General features: G+C 31.0%; 3 long non-coding RNA genes across 3 annotated transcripts in view; 2 read left to right on the plus strand and 1 right to left on the minus strand.

The window, feature by feature from the left end:
- LOC126470141 (uncharacterized) overlaps window positions 1–3,662 on the plus strand; it is a 72,976-nt gene extending 69,314 nt beyond the window's left edge. Inside the window, exon 2 of the long non-coding RNA XR_007586139.1 lies at window positions 3,557–3,662. This is a non-coding gene — a long non-coding RNA (uncharacterized LOC126470141). The remainder of the gene's footprint in view (window positions 1–3,556) is intronic.
- Window positions 1–21,692, minus strand: part of LOC126470140 (uncharacterized) — a 267,886-nt gene that overhangs the window by 156,035 nt on the left and 90,159 nt on the right. The gene's annotated exons all lie outside the window — the stretch shown is intronic.
- Window positions 1–21,692, plus strand: part of LOC126470139 (uncharacterized) — a 245,993-nt gene that overhangs the window by 104,706 nt on the left and 119,595 nt on the right. The window lies entirely within an intron of this gene.

Raw genomic sequence — 21,692 nt, forward strand, 5'->3', positions numbered from 1 at the left:
GAATTCCTATTGGGGGTCATAGTATCCCTAGTTCAATAGTAGGTGCTAGTCTTCTTCTAAAAAATGCTCAGAAAAATGAAACAAAGAATAGTACTTCTGATGCAATTAATAAAATTATTCCTCATCGTAATCCAGTTGATACAAATCCCATATGTATCCCCTGGTATGTCCCTTCTCATACTTCATCTCGTCATCATTTAATTATGGTTAGTAGGGTAATTCCGAATCCGATTATAAATAAATTAATGTTAAATAGGTGAAATCATTTTGCTAATCCTGATACTAGAACTATTGCTCCAATTGCTCCTGTTAATGGTCAAGGTCTATAATCTACTAAGAGGAATGGGTGGTTTGAGTGAGTTGTTAACATAGGTTTAGTATACTTCTCTAGAATATAAAGTCCTTAAACTTGGGAAAACATAAGCTTTAATTATTGCTACTGCTGATTCTAGGATTAATAGAAGTATTTGCCCAATAATTAATAGTGAAATTAAGTTTATTGCTATGGATGGTCCTGTATTTCCTAGTAAAGTTAATAGTAAGTGTCCTGCAATTATATTTGCTGCTAGTCGTACTGCTAGCATACCTGGTCGAATGACATTTCTAATTGTTTCAATTAATACTATAAATGATATTAATGCAGGCGGGGTTCCTTGAGGAACAAGGTGTGTAAATATGTGATTGGTATGATTAATTCATCCAAATTACATAAATTTTAATCATTTTGGTAGAGCGATTGCGTATGTTAATGCTAAATGTCTCGTTCTAGTAAAGATAAATGGGAATAATCCTATAAAATTATTAAATAGTATTATAATAAAAATTGAGATAAAGATGAATGTTGTTCCATTAAATAATTTTAGTCCTAGTAATGTTTTAAATTCATTGTGTAAGGTTAAGTTTAGTTTATTTCAAACAATATTAATCCGTGATGGTGTAAGGCAAAACATTGATGGGATTAATAATAATCCTAATAATGTTCTAGTTCAGTTTAATGATAAATTGAAGATATTACTTGATGGATCAAATGTTTAAAATAAGTTCAATTCAAGTTTTTTATATCAATTGTTCTTTTTTCTACTCTTTTAATAATATTTGGTTTAAATGCGAAAAGTTTATATGATGAAATAAAATTAATGTTGCCGAAAATATAATAAATAGGGAGAATCATATGAGAGGGGATATTTGAGGGATTTGGATTAAATTTCCCCTTCAGAAGTAGTCGTTAATTTCCTATTTTTTGGTTTAAGAGACTATTACTTACTTTCAGTCATCTGATGTATTTTAGGGTGTACTAATTATTTAGTCATTTTAGATTGACACTCTAATGTCATACATTTTAACTAACTCCTTAGATTATCTTAGAAAATCACTTGATAAATAAGTTTACTGAAGATCTTTCAATTACAATTGGTATGAATCTGTGGTTTGCTCCACAGATTTCTGAACATTGTCCAAAGGACAGTCCAGGTGAGTTTATTGTAAAAGGTCCTTGTTTTAGTCGACCAGGCGTTGCGTCAATTTTAACCCCTAATGCAGGTACTGCTCATGAGAGTAGAACGTCTGATGCTCTTGTTAATACTCGTACTTCCGTATTTATTGGTAGAATTGTTCGGTTATTTACATCTAGAAGTCGGAATCCGTCGTTTTCTAGGTTTTGTTCTGGTGTTATATAAGTGTCGGATTCTACATCTATAAAGTCTGCATATTCGTATCTTCAGTATCATTGTCGTCCAATGGCTTTAATTGTGATTATTGCATCTACTGAATCATCAAGTAAATATAGTAGTCGTAATGATGGAATTGCAATAAACATTAGCGTAATTGCTGGTAATACTGTTCAGATTGTTTCAATTAAATGTCCGTGAAGTATGTTTCGGTTTGCATAGGCATAATGTATGCAATTCTATGATCAATCCCGAATAAGCTAGGAGGTGTTATTGCATTATTCTTATCAATTAGAATCTTAATAATTTTACCATTTTATAATAAAACACCATTCCGAGGTATTCATTTCTATCCTATTAATCAGATTTTACTCTGAATTATAGTAGTTGTTATAGCTTATTAACATGAATTGGTAAACAACCTGTGGAAAGAACCTTATATTATAAAAGGACATATCTTAACAATTATCTACTTTACATACTTCTTAATTAATGGTCATGTTGCAAACACATGAGATAAACTAATTAAGGAATAATAAGTTAATTAGCTAAGGAAAAGCATATGATTTGAAAACATAAAACTAGAAGTTTAACTCTTCTATCTACTTTTCTTAAAAAATTTCTCTAAATAAATGAAATAATTAAAATCTTTAAACCAACAAAGAAAATAAAAAAAATCAAAGATAAAGGCAAAAAACTTTTTCAAGCTAAGTAGATTAAGATATCATAACGAAAACGTGGTAATGTATCCCAAACTCAAATAAAACCAAAGGACATTACAGCAAGTTTAACAAAAAATATAGAAGGATAAAAATCACCACCTAAAAAAATTAAAGCTAATAATGTTCTTATAAAAACAATTCTAGTATACTCAGCTAAAAAAATTAAAGTAAACCCACTGGCACCATATTCAATATTAAAACCTCAAACTAACTCAGATTCACCTTCAGCAAAGTCAAAAGGAGTACGGTTAGTTTCAGCTAAACAAGAAGCAAAACAAGCTAAAGCTAAAGGAAAAGAAATAATAATAAATCAACAATAAAGCTGATAATTTATAAAATCAAACATGTTAAAACTACCAATTTAAATAATCAAAGATAATAAAATTAAAGCCAAACTAACTTCATATGAAATTGTTTGAGCAACAGAACGAAGAGAACGTAATAAAGAATAATTTGAATTAGAAGACCAGCCAGCAATTATAACAGTATAAACATCTAATCTAGTACAACATAAAAAAAACCCATAAGAAAAAGAACATATATAAGTTAAGTAAGGGAAAATCTCTCAAACAGCCAAGGAAATTATTAAATTACATATGGGAGAAAAATAATAAAGTAAATAATTAGATAGAATTGGAATTGGCTGCTCCTTACAAATTAACTTAACAGCATCACTAGAGGGTTGAGGAATCCCTATAAATCCTACTTTATTTGGATCCTTTCGAATTTGGATATAACCTAAAACCTTACACTCTCATAAAGTTAAAAAAGCAACACAAATTAAAACACAAATAACTAATAAAACAAAATTCAAAATAAACATAAATAAATCATAAAGTATCAATACTATTGGTAGAAACAACCTACATAAATGAATTCTAAATTCAACAGATTAATCTGTCAAAATAGTAATCTCATTAATATTAATCAATAAAATAAAAAATATTTCAATCATATGGTCCTTTCGTACTAATATGAATTAATAATCTTAGGATAGAAACCGACCTGGCTCACGCCGGTCTGAACTCAGATCATGTAAGAATTTAAAGGTCGAACAGACCTAATTAATGGGCTACTGCACCCAAAATTTTTCTTAATCCAACATCGAGGTCGCAATCTGCTTTGTCGATATGAGCTCTCAAAAACAATTATGCTGTCATCCCTAAGGTAACTTAATCTTATGATCATAAATTATGGATCAAAACAACAAACATAAATAAATGATATAATAATGAAGAGTTTATTTATTCTTCATGTCACCCCAACAAAACATCATCATTAAATATAGAAAGACAAACAAAAAACTATATAAAAGTAAAATGTTAAGCTCTATAGGGTCTTCTCGTCCTAAGGAAAAATGTAAGCCTTTTGACTCAAAAGTTAAAATAAAAACTTTATTAAGAGATAGTTGATTTCTCGTCAAGCCATTCATTCTAGCCACTAATTAAGAGACAAATGATAATGCTACCTTTGCACGGTCAAAATACCGCGGCTCTTTAAAAATCCGCTCAGTGAGCAGGCCAGACCTCAAAGTATTTTCAAGAGGACATGTTTTTGATAAACAGGTGGAAATAAATTTTGCCTGGTTCCTTATAATAAATTTACAAGGTGAAAATTATATATAAATAAATATACTAATTCTATCATTATTACAAAAATTTTAAAATTAAATCAATAATCTTAATAAAAAACCTCAAATAATTATAAAATCAAAATAAAAGATAATGAACTAAAACGTAATCTTAAAGATAGCTGGGTTAAAGCTTACTATTATATTTCATAAAACAAATTATAGGTTATTAACTTCAAAGCTTATCTCTTAAAGAATAAACAAGTTAATATTTATACTTAAGAAATTAAATAAAAACAATTAACTTCAAAAAATTAAATTTTTTTCTTAAGAAACTAGATATCTTGGGAAACCATTAACATCTCATTTCTATAAATTATTTAAAAATAATTATGATACATTAACTATAAATTAATTATAAATCAACCCAAATCGAGACAAGTAAAGTAAATACTAAAATTTTGATAAACCCTGATACAAAAGGTACAATAAATAAAGTCTACTTTTTAAAATCTAAAATAATATTTCATAAAACAATTACATTACCAGTAAACAATAATCTAAAAAATCAATTCTACAAAATATACTAAGACAAAATTCGACAAAATTATGATTATCAAATAAATAAACAAACAAAAAATAAACATAATAAAATAAATAATCAAGATATCCTGATTTGCACAGAAAAATTTTCTGTGTAAATGAAACACTTTACTAATAAGTTATATCTTGAAACTCTTCCTAGATACACTTTCCAGTACATCTACTATGTTACGACTTATCTCATCTAAATTGAAACTACCTTAAAATAGTAAATTAGAATAATCAATAGAGAGCGACGGGTGATGTGTACACACCTCAGAGCCAATATCATTTAAATAAAATAAATTAAGTTACTATCAAATCCACCTTCATTAACAGTATTTCACCATCAAATCAGTTATAAAAAAAATCTATTGTAAACCACCTCCTCTTAACTGCAAGCTGCACCTCTACCTGAAATATTTTATAATTATAAATCTTGAAAATTATAACTCTAAAAAGATTCTCTGATAACAGAGATATACAAACAAATAAATTAAGTAGAGTAAATCGTGTATTATCAATCATGGGGTAGGTTCCTCTGAATGGAATGAGATACTGCCAAATTCTTGGTTTTGAAGACCTTAACTAATAGTACCCTGGTAAATATAATTCACATTTAAAATAATAGGGTATCTAATTCTAGTTTATTATATAAATTTCACAGATTCATAAAAAGAGTTATAAATAAATTTTAACATTTCACCTAACAAATCTATATTTTAACCCTAAAAATATAAAGAACTGTTTTAACCAATAATATTCACTTGTACCAATGGTATAACCGTGGCTGCTGGCACGAATTATGCCGATACTAAATCAATTGCTATATCCAAAATCACTTGATAATTAAATCAAATAACTGCAAAAAGAACATTTACTTTAACGAAACTTACATATAATATGAAGAAAAAGTGAATAAACAAGCAAGAATAAAACTTTTGGAATTAAAAATAAGAAATTTGAAAATTTATAAAAGAAAGAAAAAAAAAAGATTTAACTATTTAAAGAAAAAAAAGAAAAATAACACAAAAAATGACAAGAAAATGCACCCCCTTATGACCACAACAATTTCTTTATTATATATAAATAAAAATTAATAAGGATCATGTATACCAATAAATGTATTATATTATTTCTTATTTAATCTTTCCTTTCACTAATAATAAAGAAAGATTAAATAATATAATAAATATATTTTATACAATTATGTAATTTATTCTTGCTTGTGTTTTATTAAAGTTAGGTGGTTAAGGTATTTTTCGTGTTATGATGGTTATTTCTTATTTGGGTTTAAAGTTTAATTATTTTTTATTGTCTTTGGGTTTATCTGGTAGGGTAATTGTTAGATTTATTTGTTTTCGTCAGGTTGATCTCAAGTCTTTAATTGCATATTCTTCTGTTGCCCATATAAGAATGGTTATTGGAGAATTGATGACTATGAATTGATGAGGTTGTATAGGTTCTCTTTCTTTAATGGTTGGTCATGGTTTATGTTCTTCTGGTTTATTTTGTTTATCTAATATAATTTATGAACGTTTAGGTAGACGAAGACTATTAATTAACAAGGGTATAATTAATTTGATACCAAGAATGGCTTTATGATGATTCCTTTTGAGATCATCTAATATAGCTGCTCCTCCTTCTTTCAATTTAGTAGGTGAACTTAGATAATTAAATAGAATTATGTCTTGATCTTCTTTTAGATTTTTTGCTTTAATTTTTTTGTCTTTTTTTAGAGCTGTTTATACTTTATATATGTATTCTTATTCTCACATGGTAATTATTTTTCTGGTGTTTGTACTTGTTCTGTTAGTTATTTTCGAGAATATCATCTTTTACTTTTACATTGATTGCCTTTAAACATTCTTTGTTTAAAGGGTGAGTATTTTTTTGTTTAGGTTGCTTAAGTATTTTAATTAAAAATGTTGTTTTGTGGAATCAATGATATAAATTTTTCATCTTAGGCCCTGAATTTATTTTCTATCAGTTCTTTGAGTTTCTTTTCTTTATTTTTTTCTAGAACTATTATTTTTATTTTGGGTATTTATTATTTAATAATTGATTATAGAGTTTTTGTTGAATGAGAATTTTTTAATTTAAATGGATCTATGGTTGTTATAACTTTAATTTTGGATTGAATGTCTCTTATTTTTATGTCTTTTGTTATATATATTTCTTCTTTGGTTATTTATTATAGAGAGGATTATATATTGGGAGAGAAGAATATAAATCGTTTTATTGTTATTGTTTTAATACTTATTCTTTCCATAGGTTTTTTAATTTTTAGTCCTAATTTGATTAGAATTTTATTGGGATGGGATGCTTTGGGTTTAGTTTCTTATTGTTTAGTTATTTACTACCAAAATGTGAAATCTTATAATGCAGGTATATTAACTGCACTTTCTAATCGTATTGGTGATGTTGCTATTTTAATTTCTATTGCTTGAATATTGAATTTTGGTAGTTGAAATTATATTTATTATTATGATTTTATTTCTAATTCTTTTGAAATAAAGCTTATTACTATATTAATTGTTTTAGCAGCTATAACTAAAAGAGCTCAAATTCCCTTTTCTTCTTGACTTCCTGCTGCTACGGCTGCTCTGACTCCTGTTTCTGCATTGGCTCATTCTTCTACTCTTGTTACTGCTGGGGTTTATTTATTAATTCGTTTCAGACCAATATTAGTTGTATATTGGTTGTATAACTATATTTATGGCTGGTTTGGGGGCTAATTTTGAATTTGATTTAAAGAAAATTATCGCTCCTTTTACTTTAAGACAACTTGGTTTAATAATAAGAATTTTGGCTATGGGTTATCCAAAACTTGCGTTTTTTCATTTATTAGCTCATGCTTTATTTAAGGCACTATTGTTTATGTGTGCAGGTTCAATAATTCATAATTTAAAGGATTCTCAGGATATTCGTTTTATAGGTTCAATTGTTAATTTTATACCTTTAACTTCAGTTTGTTTTAATGTTTCTAGTTTGTCTTTATGTGGTATACCTTTTTTAGCAGGGTTTTATTCAAAGAATTTAGTTCTTGAGATGGTTTGTTTAAGATGAATTAATTGTGTGATTATTTTTCTTTATTTCTTTTCTACTGGTTTAACTGCTTCTTATTCTTTCGTCTGTTTTTATTATTCAATATCTGGTGATAATAATTTATATTCTAGATTTTCTTTTGATGAAAAGGGTTATTATATTTCGTTTGGTATAATTGGTTTATTGTTTGTTGCTGTTTTTGGTGCTAGCCCTTTGTCTTGATTAATTTTTCCTGTTCCTAATGTGATTGCCTTGCCTTATTATTTAAAGTTTTTAACTATTACTGTAGTTGTTTTAGGTGCTTATTTGGGTTATCTCATTTCTAATTTTGATTTTTCTCAAAATTTATTTTCTTTAAGTATACTTTCTTTTGTCAGATTTGCTGGTTCTATGTGGTTTATACCCTTTCTTTCAACTAAGTTTATTAGATATATTCATTTAAAATTAGATTATTATTCATCTAAATCATTTGATTATGGTTGAGGTGAATTACTTGGTGGTCAAGGTTTATATAGACTATTTATTTATTTAATTGGTTATATACAGGGTTGATATGATTCTAATTTTAAGATTTATCTTTTAACTTTTATTTTTTGAATATTTATGTTGGTGGTATTAATTTTCGTTTACTTAAATAGCTTATAATTAGAGTGTGACACTGAAGATATTAAGGAAGTATTTTTACTTTTAGGTATTTATAAATAAACATATACTATTTTTACAGTGAAAATGTGATGTTTTATTTAAACTATATAAATTTTAGAAATGTTAACGGATTTTAACCGCTAATATAAAAAGTTAGCAGCTTTCATATTGGCTTTACATTTCCTTAATTGGAACTTTATAGTTCAATTATATTATTAACAGTAATATGCCTCTTTTTTATATCCTTTTAATAAGAATAAGGGTATTTTATTTACCAACCTTCCAGGTCGAAACTGACTGCAATATTTCGCTTCTTATTCTATTTAAGGTTGATTGATTATACCAATACTTTTTGAATGCAACGCAAATGTTATAGTTAACTACAACCCTTTATTCTGCTCATTGTAAGGCTCCTTGATTTCATTCATGGTATAGTCCACCTAGTAATACTATAATAAAAAATATTGTTGATACTGTTCAGATAATAATGTCTGAAGTTTTAAAAATAATTACAATTGGAAGGATTGTAAGTAGGCTGTTTAGGTTTTTTATTGGTAACGCCACCTCTGTATAAAAATCACTGGCTGTGCTGTGTGCAGTCTGTGTCTAGTTGGCATTATTGTCTGCCATTGTAATGTTGGGCAGCGGCAGCAGGATGTGAACAGCGCATAGCGTTGTGCAGTTGGAGGTGAGCCGCCAGCAGGGGTGGATGTGGGGAGAGAGATGGCGGAGTTTTGAAATTTCTGATGAACTGCTATATATAATATGACTTTTGATGATGTTAAGGTAAATACATTGTTTGTTCTCTATAATATCTTTCAATTGCTAACTATCCCTATCAGTAGTTAGTGCCTTCCATAGTTTGAAACTTTTATTTAGCTTGCAGTAGTGGCGCTTGCTGTATTGCAGTAGTTCGAGTAACCAAGATTTTTGTGATGTAAGCGATTTGTGAAATGCATAGGTTAATGTTAGTCAGGGCCATTCTTTTGTAGGGATTTCTGAAAGTCAGATTGCGTTGTGCTAAAAATATTGTGTATCAGGTTAAGCACAGTCCTGTACAATTGTTCAAAGGGGACGTTTCATATGTCGACCCTTAGCCAAGGAAACCTCACTGGAATCTTCTGATTTTTTCTTGTAGTTTGTGTAATTAGTGTAGATTTTGTTTATTGCTAGCTCGTAATTGTAGAGAGAATCTCCTTTGTAGTTGCAGTCTTTCATTGTAGTTGTGGGATGCATGTAGATTTGCACCAAGTATTTCGCAGCTGCGCTTGCAATTAACTAGATATTATTTTCAGTGTTATGTTAATGTGTTCCCCTATTTTTCCTCTTCAAATGTGTTTTTCTGTGTCATCGTGTGAAATATTGTGACAATAATGGCGTGAGAAAAACGTAATACTAGGCTCCAAAGTAAACTGAGAAATGACAGTGTAGACGAAAGTAGTGTATTAGCGCCACCGTGTAATGAATTAACTAATGTTCAACATAGTAATTTGGTAATTGTGCATAAGGAAATCGAGCGGGCTGCAAACAATGGCGTAGGCCGTGAAGCAATTAGTGAACAGGGAAGCATTATCGATCGATCGATCGGCAACAGCTCGCCTCAGAAATCCGAAATGACAGGACACAATCTTGCAAATACTGTAGATTCAGGTTTTGCGTCCTCACCGTTTTCTCAAATAATTCAAGACACATTTTCTGCTTGTCAAAACGTGAATATTGCCGGTTCAAATGCATTTCCGAATAGCACTGAGGAACATGTTTCAGACACCAGTGCATTGTTATTACAATTAATGCAACAAATGGGACAAATGCTTCAAAAGTTGGACATAATGGAACAAAATGTTCAAAAGTTAGACATAATGGAACAAAATCTTCAAAAGTTAGGCACAATGGAACAAAATCAGAGACAAACACAGCAAAAGCTTCAAAAGTTAGACACAATGGAACAAAATCTTCAAAAGTTAGACACCACACTTGAACAAACACGTGAAGATTTAACTATCGAGTTACATAACATCGAATCGAAATGTCAAAAAGTCTGTAACGACGTAAAAACACAAATTTGTGAGCATTTTCAACCTATTTTTTTGCAGCATGAAAATGCATTACAGAATCACGCAGCAGCCATAAAAGAACTGCAAATTATTGTTCATGAAAATCATGAGACGTTGCAAGCTAAAATTGAGTCAGTTGCTTCTACCGATTCGGTTACGCAACTTGCAAAAACTCAGGAAAACTTAAAGGACACAGTAGAAAGACACATAGAGGAAATTAGTACATTATCAGAGAAAGTAGTTGAACTTTCGGATCATGTCACTAACTTATCTACAAAGGTAGATGATGATCTGAATGACACAAGACCTGTAGCCTTCACTGACACAGAAGAGTGTGAACAAATTAGAAAATTCAAACAAAATCAAAATCGAATCAATACACAGTACAAAAGAGAAATCCGGGAAGTACAACATCAGTTGACGCAGGTAATACAAGAGTTACATATTTCTGAGGATACTCGCGCTCCAACACGGGAAGAGGGACTTAGAAATACGGAAAAGCCGCAAAATAATAACACAGGGCATTTCGGAAATTATGAAAGAAATTGGCAATGTGCACCGAATTTTGAGATGGAACCGCCGACACGACGTAACAATGACCGATATGCGACTCACCGACACGATGATTTTGACTATAAGCTGTTCATTACTACTCGTAAATTCAAAACATTTAAGAATTCTGGCAACGACATTCATCACAAGCATGGCTCCATGAATTCTCTCATTGTTTTCCTCCCAACTGGTCATTGGAGCACAGATTAGAATTTATGTTTGGCTACTTAGAGAATGAACCAGCTGTAAGAATGCGATTGGTCATTTACGATTGCCACAGTGAAGGAGAATTTTACCATGCCTTCCTCTCAGCATATTGGTCTCAAGCCACACAAGACCGAGTAAAACATGGCATCATAATGATGAAACATTCGAACTATCTGAATTTTCCAGTCTTGTGAAATATTTTGAAGACGTGTAGCACAAGAATCAGTACCTTTCAAACCCATACAGTCCCTCAGAACGCATCCGCATTTGCTTCATCAAATTACCTGAACATTTACGGCATATTATTTTGGCAGGACGTTGCAAAGACGACATTGAAGCTTTTCAGGGGCTCTTACAAGAACTGGAAATTGACACTGACATTCGCGGAATGCGAAAACAGGAGCACAACAATTAAAGGTCACATCCGTCACAATTTCGCGATGACAGAAATAATAACTGGACACGACAAGGCTATTCTCACAACACATATCGTGACTAAAACAGACACCACACGTATGACAACCGTTGGCAAAGTAGTAATAATTACAGGGAAAGATCACCTCTCCGCAGTAGTGACTATCACAGAGACAATCAGAGAAACAGACAATTTGGGAACCGAAATAATTATTATCAATTCCTGAAACAGACAGGCCGTAGACGATGGAAGAACTTCTTCAAAATTTTAATGGTGTAAAAGTGTTGTCTTCCATTGATCTCAGATCCAGCTTTTATCAGATCGAACTTCATCCAGAATGTAGAATATACACAGCTTTTCTTTGTTTCGGTGTTTGTTATCAGTTTCGGAAACTTCCTTTTGGTTTGAACATTTCTTCGGCAGCATTCATTTGCGGGCTAAATTCCATATTACCTGAGTTCTTAAAACGTCACATCAACTTATATGTAGACGATGTTCTGATAGCAGAAGCCTCATGGGAACAACACAATCGCTTCCTCAACAGTGTGTTATGTATTTTTGCAGAATCTGGAATTACAGTTAACTTGGAAAAGTCTGAATTTGGTAGGACAAAGGTGAAGTTTTTGGGACATATTATTTCTTCTGAAGGCATTCAGCCGTATCCTGAAAAGTTAGAAGCAATCAGAGCCATTCCAGTTCCATCCACAAAAAGACAAGTCCGCAGTTTTCTAGGTCTCGTAAATTTTTACCGACGTTTTCTGAATATGCAAATTGTAGTTACACCAAAACCTTGTTCCCTCACTGGAAAAAATACTATTTGGAACTGGGACGAACAAGCACAGTTGGAATTCAATTCCTTTAAAGAAGCGTTACTTCACGCGCCAATACTAGCTCATCCAGATCTGTCACAAGATTTCTGCCTTAGCACGGATTCTTCTAAAGTCGGTCTTGGTGCCCATTTATTTCAAGAAGCCATAGAAAATGACATTACTGTTCAGAAAACAATTGCTTTTGCTAGCCGAGTGCTAACAAAATCTGAAAAAAATTATTCTGTTACTGAATTAGAAGCTTTTTGCTATGGTTTGGGCATTTAACAAATTCCGTTTCTTTCTTTCTGGTAAGCATGTAAAAGTATACAATGATCATCATGCATTACAATTTCTTATGTCTTCAAAATTAAATCATGACAGGTTAAAACGTTGGGTATTGCTTCTGCAAGAATTCCGCTTCACAATAGTCTACATTCCCAGCAAGGAGAACATTGTTGCGGACGCACTGTCACGCGCACCGGCTGGGCTTGAGAAAAGTAACACAGAAGGCAACATTGAGAAAAATTTCAGTATTCTTTACATTCAGAAAGTCGCCTTCGAAAACTTCATCACCACATCTTTAAAGGACATCGCTCATGAACAAGATAAAGATCCGATTTGGAAAGACATGAAAAGTAAATGGCATGAAATGACACACACTCAGATTCGGCATTATTACCTGGTTAGAAACAACATAGTCTTCAAACGCTGCACTGTTGATGACAAGCTATGGGTACTTTGAATTCCAGACGATTTTGTTTTAAGCTCATTTGGTACATTCATTTCAGCTACGCACATTTTGGCCCTCGAAAATGTTATCATATTCTTCGAACGACTTGTTATTTTAACAATATGGAAAAGCGAATTCGAAGTCTTATCTATTTGTAAACTTGGTCAAAAGGCGAAGCCATCTACTATTTCACATCATGCTCCGCTGTTTCCTATCATTCCTTCTAAATTAAAAGAATTTGCTGCTGTTGATCTCTTGGGACCGTTTGTCAGAACATCTAATGGATTTTCATACGTTCTAGTCGGTGTTGAACTTACTTCAAAATTTGTTTCTTTCACACCGTTACGTAAAGCCACTGGACGGTCTGTATCCAACGCCTTTGTTAAAAATTTCTTACGTGAAGTTGGCCACGTTGCTAAAGTTATTTCAGATAACGGACTGCAATTCAGATCTGCTGTTTGGTCACGCATGCTTCGGAATCATAAAATCAAATCTGTTTTTATTTCATTGAACTCACCACATTGTAACCCGTCCGAAAGGATTATGAAAGAAATCAATAAGCTTTGCAGACTTTATTGTCACAGAAAGCATCAGCATTGGGACAGATATTTACACTTATTTCAAAACGTGCTGAATGAAATGCCTCATTATTCCACTGCTTTACCACCTACTCTTGTACTGCAGAATGAAGAACCACCGAACAGAATCAGAGAGCTTGTACCCTTCCCGAATACACGTAAACTTCGACACAAAGACATAATTGATTTGGCTCTTAAAAATATAAAATCTGCAGCAGACAAAAGGAGAAAACTACACGGTAAAGCAAATGCAAAGAAATTGCATATTGGTCAGAAAGTTCTCATTAAAGCTCATTCATTGTCACATAAGAAGAAACACTTAAGTCACAAATTCTTTCTAGTTTACAATGGACCATACAGAATCCGATGTATTCCACATGATAATTGCGTTGAAGCTGTAACACTGCGTACTAGGAAGAGTAAAAGTTTACACCACATTTCACATGTAAAACCATTTATTGAGAGATAATCTGCTTTTTAACTTAGTCTTCGGTATAAAACTTTTCTCTTCACATTTTTGGTTTGCTTTGTCAGACTTAAGAAACTGATAACATGCAACAATGTTTGAAGTTAAATATCCAGTCTAGAACCTAGGGAACATTTTTAAACAGAAATTACGAATGCATTGTTATAGTGAACAGACGACACAGTGTTGTTATTTGTACATTCTTGCTTGTTAGTTGCACGATTACGTAACGACTATAAGGCTCACATACTTAGAACATTTACCAGTTATTGTTATAGTGAACAGACGACACAGTGTTGTTATTTGTACATTCTTGCTTGTTAGTTGCACGATTACGTAACGACTATAAGGCTCACATACTTAGAACATTTACCAGTACTGCTAATGAGATTTTAATGCAACATTTTGGTTTACTTGAAATTTGGTGTATCATGAGGTAAGTATATTGGCTTCTGCAGAACTTAGCTTTCGGAGGACAATAACTACGACACTTCCACAGAGATTATCTTACAGCAAGACGCACATTTAGCGCTACAGGACACGTATTTGAGTGATTAATTTTGTACTTACATCATTTATTTTTAAAGATATTTGAAGTACAATAATACAAAGGTTTTCCGTAATACATTTCATTCCATTGTTGTAATCTGTAACACCTGAGGGTATAATTACATTAATCCTCGGGGGGGTACATGCTTACTTTGTGTATTATGTGTTTGGCGAGCACAAGGAGCCCTAGCTAATATTGTATTGGCTTATACAACTTTACACATCGTTACCATATTTCTCTAACAGAATTATACAGCCATCTGATCATTTAACAGAGAAAGAAACTTTTTTTACTACATCTGTGACACATGTTTACGCAATTACACAGTTGGGTAACTTCACACTTATGAAATTGTATTTTGTCTGTACTTTGTGAACTGTTCATATTTTTCGGAACCATTGTGATACTATGAGAGCTTTGAATGATGTATTTGGTAAGGGAGCATGATTTTAAAGTACGTTTGAGGTAGATGACACTATTGAAATGAGCAGAGAATTTTCTTTAGGTTTTGAAATTATTGCATAAGGCTACGACGTTTTTGAGATTTGACTGAGGTGTTTTGAAGTTACTTTTACGACGTTGAATATGTATATGTGTAATAAGGTAAGGAATAATGAGTAGTGGTTAGGGACTCTGGTTTGTGAAAAAGGATGTTGGAAATCAAGAATCGTACTTTAGGAGTTATGAAATGTTTGTATATGCGTGAATGTATCACAATGCTGGCGAAAATTTTTTGGAAGCTTTCATATTTACAGGATTTTGTTTCTACACATTTGTAACGCAAATTTTCGACCTGTGAAATTTTTATATGAGACTGTCACTGTAGCGGAAACTGCTGTCGTAAATATTTCAGTAAGAAAGGTAAGTGACCTTGACGTAATGCGTTTTGGGCGCCTAGCTGAGAGGTTGTCGCCTGACAAAAGAAAGCCATTAGGTGGAGAAAAAAAAAGGGAGGCCATTATCCTCGCTATTGACATTCCTTTGTAGAAAGCATCGCAAATACGACACGCTCGAACTTGAAAACATATGATTACACCGTAGAGTTCTTAATTTATGATATTTACTGAAATGAAATGATGAGAAACATTTTATGTCTATTGTCTTGCTAGTTGAGAGAATTTCTTACTACTTATGAAATGCCACATGGCTATTGAACGATGTTCTTATGCTTTGCTTTGTACATAGTTGCTTATTTCATTTGATATCTAGTTTCTAGCTGCACTGCAGCATTGGTTAAAATAAAATTTTATAGATGTACTAATATAAATAATTTCTGTCTACAGATCGAGTAAATAATAATTTTTTTTCAAAAAAAAAGGGAGCACAAAAAGACATTTACCGTCACAGGAACTGCATTCATAATTTTCCTTTCAAGTACTTGGTAATTTCTTTTGTAGAATAAATTGTGATGCATCACTCTAGTGTTAAGATGTGACATAGGTATTAGACATGGCCATTTTTAGTGTACTATTTTTTCTTCTTGAGCTATGTCATGTTTAGATATACGTTTTTTTTATTCGCTGCTGCTGTTTGCCAGGCATAATGTTACTGAATTTGACTTTGTATTACGCTGTTAATGCAGTTTACTACGCATTTATTTTTCTTGTTTGCTGCACAGTGCCTTATATTACTCGTAATATTGCAATTGCTTTGCCAGTTTGAATTTTTTGTCATTGATGTTTGTGTTAATAGTTTTGTGATGCTGCATTGCCTCATCCCTTAGTTTAGCATCTGAACTCAGTAGATATAAGTTGGCTTAAGTGGGGGTAGACTACATAAGAAACTGACTATGGACAATAGGAAAAAAATGCATTGAGAAGTTATATGAAAAAGATTTGGGCCAAAATGAGTATTGTACACTGAGAAATAATTATTTTGAAAGAAATATGAATAGAATACAGAAATCAGGTATAGATAGCACTTTTTGAAATAATGAAGAATGAAGGGAGATCTCCAAGAAGAATATGCAATTAATGACTTTAAATCAACCTGACGAAAACAAATATATCTAACAATAACCCCACCAGATAAACCCAAAGACAATCAAAAATAATTAAACTTTAAACCCAAATAAGAAATAATCTTCATAACACGAAAAATATATATATGTATTCTTATTCTCAGCATGGTAATTATTATTAAGAAATAAACTGCAATTAAGAAGAATCGAAGTGAGAACGGTATTCGTGCTTATCTTTTTGGGTCAAATCCACACTCAAATGGTGATCTTTTTTCTCGGTCATTAATTAATTTTTTGATAATGTTGTTGCAAGGATTCTGAAAATTATTGGAATAATAAATCTAATAAAAATTCTTGTAGATAGAATTAGGATTGTTTTTCTTGATATATCAAGCTTTTTGATTGGAAGTCAAATGTACTATTTATACTAGAAAAACAATTATCTACCTCATCAATAAATAGAGATGTACAAGAACAATCATACTACGTCTACAATGTGTCAGTATCATGCTCCTGCTTCAAATCCAAAGTGGTGTCTTGGTGAGAATTGATTTATTGAATGTCGAAGTAGACATGTTGATAAGAAAATTGTTCCGATAATTACATGTAGACCATGGAATCCTGTTGCAACAAAGAATGTTGATCCATAAACTGCGTCTGCAATGGTAAAGGGTGCCTTTCAATAATCGTATGCTTGAAGTATAGTGAAGTATAGTCCTAGTAATACTGTAAATAATACTCCTTGTAATGCCTGAGTATGATTAGATTCTATTAAACTATGATGTGCTCATGGTACTGTTACTCCTGATGCCAAAGGAATAGCTGCATTAAGTAATGGAGTTTGTATAGGATTAAAAGGATGAATTCCTATTCGGGGTCATAGTATTCCTAGTTCAATAGTAGGTGCTAGTCTTCTTCTAAAAAACGCTCAGAAAAATGAAACGAAGAATAGTACTTCTGATGCAATAAATAAAATTATTCCTCATCGTAATCCAATTGATACAAATCCCGTATGTATCCCTTGGTATGTCTCTTCTCGTACTACATCTCGTCATCATTGGATTATAGTTAGTAGGGTAATTCCGAATCCGATTATAAATAAGTTAATGTTAAATAGGTGAAATCATTTTGCTAATCCTGATACTAGAACTATTGCTCCAATTGCTCCTGTTAATGGTCAAGGTCTATAATCTACTAAGTGGAATCGGTGGTTTGAGTGAGTTGTTAACATATGTTTAGTATACTTCTCTAGAATATAAAGTTCTTAAAATTGAGAAAACATAAGCTTGAATTGTTGCTACTGCTGATTCTAGGATTAACAGAAGTATTTCCCCAATAATTAGTAGTGAAATTAAGTTTATTGCTATAGATGGTCCTGTATTTCCTAGCAATGTTAATAGTAAGTGTCCTGCGATTATATTTGCTGCTAGTCGTACTGCTAGCGTACCTGGTCGAATGACGTTTCTAATTGTTTCAATTAATACTATAAATAATATTAATGCAGGTGGGGTTCCTTGAGGAACAAGGTGCATAAATATGTGATTGGTATGATTAATTCATCCAAATAACTATAATCTTAATCATATAGGTAGAGCGATTGCAAATGTTAATGCTAAATGTCTTGTCCTAGTAAAGATGTAAGGGAATAATCCTATAAAATTAATAAATAGTATTATAATAAAACTTGAGATAAAGATGAATGTTGTTCCATTAAATGATTTTGGTCCTAGTAATGTTTTAAATTCATTGTGTAAGGTTAAGTTTAGTTTATTTCTAACAATATTAATCTGTGATGGTGTAAGTCAAAACATTGATAGGATTAATAACAATCATAATAATGTTCTAGTTCAATTTAATGATAAATTGAAGATATTAGTTGATGGATCAAATGTTGAAAATAAGTTTGTTATCATTTTCAATTCAGGTTTTTTATATCAATTTTTCTTTTTTCTGCTCTTTTAATAAGATTTGGTTTAAATGAGAAAAAGTTTATTTGATTAAATAAAAGTAATGTAGCCGAAAATATAATAAATAAGGAGAATCATATGAGAGGGGATATTTGAGGGATTTGGATTAAATTTCGTCTTTTTTATTATTCAATATCTGGTGATAATAATTTTTATTCTAGATTTTCTTTTGATGATAAGGGTTATTATATTTCGTTTGGTATAATTGGTATATTGTTTGTTGCTGTTTTTGGTGGTAGCCTTTTGTCTTGGTTAATTTTTCCTGTTCCTCATGTGATTGCCTTGCCTTATTATTTAAAGTTTTTAACTGTTACTGTAGTTGTTATAGGTGCTTATTTGGGTTATCTTATTTCTAATTTTGATTTTTCTCAAAATTTATTTTCTTTAAGTATACTTTCTTTTGTCAGATTTGCTGGTTCTATGTGGTTTATACCCTTTCTTTCAACTAAGTTTATTAGATATATACCTTTAAAATTCGGTTATTATTCATATAAGTAATTTGATTATGGTTGAGGTGAATTATTTGGTGGTCAAGGTTTATATAGACTACTTATTTTTTTAATTCGTTATATATAAGGTTGATATGATTCTAATTTTAAGATTTATCTTTTAACTTTTATTTTTTGAATATTTATTTTGGTGATATTATTTTTCGTTTACTTAAATAGCTAATAATTAGAGCGTGACACTGAAGATGTTAAGGAAGTATTTTTTTACTTTTAGGTATTTATAAGTATACACATATTATTTTTACAGTGATAATGTAATGTTTTATTTAAACTATATAAATTTTAGAAATGTTAACGGAGTTTAACCGCTAATATGAAAAGTTAGCAGCTTTCATATTGGCTTTACATTTCCTTAATTGTAACTTTATAGTTCAATTATATTATTAACAGTAATACGCCTCTTTTTGGCTTCAATTACTGAGAACAAGGGTATTTTATTTACCAACCTTCCAGGTCGAAACTGACTGCAATATTTCGCTTCTTATTCTATTTAAGGTTGGTTGATAATATCAATACTTTTTGAATGCAACCCAAATGTTATAGGTAACTACAACCCTTTATTCTGCTCATTGTAATGCTCCTTGATTTCATTCATGGTATAGTCCACCTAGTAATACTATAATAAAAAATATTATTGATACTGTTCAGATTATAATGTCTGAAGTTTTAAAAATTATTACAATTGGAAGGATTAGTGCGATTTCAACATCAAAAATTAAGAAAATTACTGCAATTAAGAAGAATCGAAGTGAGAACGGTATTCGTGCTTATCTTTTTGGGTCAAATCCTACTCAAATGGTGATCTTTTTTCTCGGTCATTAATTAATTTTTTTGATAATGTTGTTGCAAGGATTCTGAAAATTATTGGAATAATAAATCTAATAAATATTCTTGTAGATAGAATTAGGATTGTTTTTCTTGATATATCAAGCTTTTTGATTGGAAGTCAAATGTACTATTTATACTAGAAAAACAATTATCTACCTCATCAATAAATAGAGATGTACAAGAACAATCATACTACGTCTACAATGTGTCAGTATCATGCTCCTGCTTCAAATCCAAAGTGGTGTCTTGGTGAGAATTGATTTATTGAATGTCGAAGTAGACATGTTGATAAGAAAATTGTTCCGATAATTACATGTAGACCATGGAATCCTGTTGCAACAAAGAATGTTGATCCATAAACTGCGTCTGCAATGGTAAAGGGTGCCTTTCAATATTCGTATGCTTGAAGTATAGTGAAGTATAGTCCTAGTAATACTGTAAATAATACTCCTTGTAATGCCTGAGTATGATTAGATTCTATTAAACTATGATGTGCTCATGTTACTGTTACTCCTGATGCCAAAGGAATAGCTGTATTAAGTAATGGAGTTTGTATAGGATTAAAAGGTTGAATTCCTATTCGGGGTCATAGTATTCCTAGTTCAATAGTAGGTGCTAGTCTTCTTCTAAAAAACGCTCAGAAAAATGAAACGAAGAATAGTACTTCTGATGCAATAAATAAAATTATTCCTCATCGTAATCCAATTGATACAAATCCCGTATGTATCCCTTGGTATGTCTCTTCTCGTACTACATCTCGTCATCATTGGATTATAGTTAGTAGGGTAATTCCGAATCCGATTATAAATAAGTTAATGTTAAATAGGTGAAATCATTTTGCTAATCCTGATACTAGAACTATTGCTCCAATTGCTCCTGTTAATGGTCAAGGTCTATAATCTACTAAGTGGAATCGGTGGTTTGAGTGAATTGTTAAGATATGTTTAGTATACTTCTCTAGAATATAAAGTTCTTAAAATTGAGAAAACATAAGCTTGAATTGTTGCTACTGCTGATTCTAGGATTAACAGAAGTATTTCCCCAATAATTAGTAGTGAAATTAAGTTTATTGCTATAGATGGTCCTGTATTTCCTAGCAATGTTAATAGTAAGTGTCCTGCGATTATATTTGCTGCTAGTCGAACTGCTAGCGTACCTGGTCGAATGACGTTTCTAATTGTTTCAATTAATACTATAAATAATATTAATGCAGGTGGGGTTCCTTGAGGAACAAGGTGCATAAATATGTGATTGGTATGATTAATTCATCCAAATAACTATAATCTTAATCATATAGGTAGAGCGATTGCAAATGTTAATGCTAAATGTCTTGTCCTAGTAAAGATGTAAGGGAATAATCCTATAAAATTAATAAATAGTATTATAATAAAACTTGAGATAAAGATGAATGTTGTTCCATTAAATGATTTTGGTCCTAGTAATGTTTTAAATTCATTGTGTAAGGTTAAGTTTAGTTTATTTCTAACAATATTAATCCGTGATGGTGTAAGTCAAAACATTGATAGGATTAATAACAATCATAATAATGTTCTAGTTCAATTTAATGATAAATTGAAGATATTAGTTGATGGATCAAATGTTGAAAATAAGTTTGTTATCATTTTCAATTCAGGTTTTTTATATCAATTTTTCTTTTTTCTGCTCTTTTAATAAGATTTGGTTTAAATGAGAAAAAGTTTATTTGATTAAATAAAAGTAATGTAGCCGAAAATATAATAAATAAGGAGAATCATATGAGAGGGGATATTTGAGGGATTTGGATTAAATTTCCCCATTAGAAGTAATTGTTAATTTACTATTTTTTGGTTTAAG

The sequence above is a fragment of the Schistocerca serialis genome, chromosome 3 (genome assembly GCF_023864345.2).
Source record: "Schistocerca serialis cubense isolate TAMUIC-IGC-003099 chromosome 3, iqSchSeri2.2, whole genome shotgun sequence".
Taxonomy (NCBI): Eukaryota; Metazoa; Arthropoda; class Insecta; order Orthoptera; family Acrididae; genus Schistocerca; species Schistocerca serialis.